Source organism: Heptranchias perlo, chromosome 20 (genome assembly GCF_035084215.1).
Source record: "Heptranchias perlo isolate sHepPer1 chromosome 20, sHepPer1.hap1, whole genome shotgun sequence".
Lineage (NCBI taxonomy): Eukaryota > Metazoa > Chordata > Chondrichthyes > Hexanchiformes > Hexanchidae > Heptranchias > Heptranchias perlo.
The window spans coordinates 16,264,049-16,267,029 of record NC_090344.1 but is presented as its reverse complement, the minus strand read 5'-3'; the positions used below and the strand labels follow the sequence as shown (position 1 = coordinate 16,267,029).

At 44.3% G+C, this 2,981-nt stretch overlaps 1 non-coding gene across 1 annotated transcript; it reads right to left on the bottom strand.

Moving 5' to 3' along the window:
* Positions 1 to 847: 847 nt before the first annotated feature.
* trnan-guu (transfer RNA asparagine (anticodon GUU)) lies at positions 848 to 922 on the bottom strand. Its single transcript has one exon. It is a non-coding gene; the product is annotated as a tRNA-Asn (tRNA).
* Positions 923 to 2,981: the final 2,059 nt, after the last annotated feature.

Below are 2,981 nucleotides of genomic sequence, written 5' to 3'. Positions count from 1 at the left end.
CAGAGGACGTGAGATTATTGACATACCGACAAACACCCTGCCAGTTTGAACAGCAGCTCAAGATCAAAAGTCGGGGGGGGGAAATGAGGGCTTGTCCGGGATTTGAACCCAGGATCTCTCACATATTTCAAACAACAAACCCGAAGCGAGAATCATACCTCTAGACCAACGAGCCCCCTGAGCAAAAAAAACAAGCAGTAGTTTCTGAGTATCAGCGGCCACTTTCCCCAAATCTCCTTCAAAGTTCCGTTAATAAAAATGTGTCCGTACATTAGTGAAGAATCATAAAGCCAATTTCTTCACTGTTGGGTTTTGTTTAGGGCTCCTGACGCTGATAAAGATGATTGGGGACAGTTGATGAGTTAATGGTTGTGAGGGCGCAGATACTCCGGTGCAACGGTGCAGATACTCCAGTGTGAGGGTGCAGATACTCTGCTGCAAAGGTGCAGATACTCCGATTTAAGGGTGCAGATACTCGGATGTGAGGATTTGTTGCCGCGACTGAAATGCGGCTTAGAACTGTTGTTATTATCCAAGGGTTAGGGATCCTTTCATGATCTCTCACAAATCAACTGAAACCGTTCGGAATGTGAATACAATTTTGCGTTTCCAAAATAAAAGGGAGTGACATTCATTGTGGAAACAGTCTGGTGTCGGTCACTACAGAAATATCGATGTCAGACCTTGTCTGTCAAGAAGAATTCAGATTTCGGCGAAGCCAATCACAGGTGAAATGATGGAAGATCGGCCGCACTCAGCTGGCCATCGAAAGCGGGCATTTGTTTTGCAGCCAAAACAAACATCAGAACCAGGAAATGCGAGACCATGAAGATAAAAGCTACCCTACCGTCCCTGGGTGGGATCGAACCACCAACCTTTACGTTTAACAGCCGAACGCGCTAACCGATTGCGCCACAGAGACAGCACACGTTTCTTTTTGAACTACTGATTCAACGAACTAAAAATTCAGGTTGCAGCGATCAAAATAAATTCTCTCTGCTATCAGTTTACTTTTCCAAAATAAAGTGTGTGAAGTTTGCACGACCGAAAATCTGTGCTCTATTATTCCTGAACATTAAACTCACCTTGTCATTAAACACCTGGATGTTGGAAGACTCCGTCCCCTCGTGGTCGAGAGGATTGATTTCTCGAGCTGTGATTCGCCATTCTCTATTCCAGTAATATTCAGGTTTGCTGAAAATGAGATGAGATGAAATTAGCAGGTCCGACGAGCAGGTCTGTGACACGACTCGGTGTTTGCAAAGATGTCTCTTGCACTTACAGTGAAGCGGACGGCAGTTTTCACTCTTAAACCAGTAACCATGATGTTCAGAAAAAGTGTGGCCGAGACATCCGCGATTTCAGCGCGGTGACACTGGGTCAGAGTAAAGTTCAGTTCATGCGATTGCCGAGTGGCGAGAACATGGATTTGGAACTCCTGTGCGGCTGCACTGCGAGTTGTCCAGATCTGCTTGGAGCGATATTCACTTCAATTCATCACTGACAGGGACAATTTGATTCCAAGTTTCTTTTTCTCTGCTGCTTGGTGAGATTTCAAAAGTTATAAACGACCCATACCGACCCCAAACTCGTCACTTCCACTCTGACAGATGTAACGCGGTCACACTCTTCACTTCAGTGAGATGAAAGCCGGGAGCGATTTCACGGTCGAATGAAATGGCGAACAAAACTCATTCAATGAAAGTGCAGGTCATTGAGCTGCCTTTAAATTCCTGATTGTTTGCACTGAACTTCTTCCCAAAGCGTTTGAGATTCACGTGGAGCGATTTGGGGACTTATTTTCCCTCTTTGCAAAAGTTTCAACCGCAGGTCAAAATCAATAGTCGAGGGCGGAATGAGACGCCTTCCTGAAATTTGAGAGCCAGGGAAGCAGATTTTAGAGCAAGGTTCTGTTTATTGAGAAAAAGCAGATAAAAGATTCATCCCGGAACGATGCAGAATCTGATCAGCTCGAAAAGTAACGGTTACCCCGTGATTTGAACACGCAGCCTTCTGGTGACGCAATAAGTCATGAAGATTGAAGCAGGAAGTTGAAAAGTGGGAATTGATAGTTTCAGTGAGTGGGCAAAACTGCGGCAAATATAGTTCAATGTGGGGGAGAGCGAGATCATCCACTTTAAATCTAAAAAAGATAAATTAGAATGTTTTCTATATGGTGGGAAACTGGGAACTGTGGAGGAGCAGAGAGATTTCGGGGTCCAAGTACAGAAAGCGCTACCAACTAGTGTACAGGTACATAAATTATTTAAAATGTCTAATGGACCGTCAGTACGGCCGGTTAACTCAGTTGCTCAGACTATGTTGTAACGCCTTAATCACGGATTCGATTGTTATAATTTACTTTATTTATTTCGGCTTTTGATAACTTTAAAAATCGAAGCTTTACAAAAAAATAAGTAAAGACAGATTCGCGGGGACAGTTTTTTGAATAACATCCATTGTCACTTTGCCCCTGGACGGAGAAACACGTCTTTCTTTAAATTCGGGATTTTTCGTAACTGACCCTGTGGTGCAATGGCTAGTGTGTTGGACTTCTACTTGTTTTGATTGATAAGCCATTCAAAGGCTGTGGATTCGAGTTGCAACGGCGTTGGATTTTAGTTCGGGAGCTGGGAAGTGAAATTTTGCAGCAAAACCGCAACAGGATCATTAATGTCCGTCAAGGATGTGAAACTGCCCCCGACACTTCATCTTACACAAGTGGCTCCAGTCTCATCCGAATTTATGATTCTTAAACCACTCTGAGCTGGATTGGCGAAACTCTCTCAAGAAGGAGACTCAACACCTGCTCAGACCGAAAGTCAATCTGCTGGACTTCCGGCTCTCTCAGACTGCATGTTCCTTCAGACACGTTTCTAACTGGACACATGCATCCTGCTGCCGTGGCAGCATTGGTGCTTCAGGGGTAGAATTATTGCTTGCAGTAATTCTATTCCTGTAAAACTAGCTCCTGAAGTGTA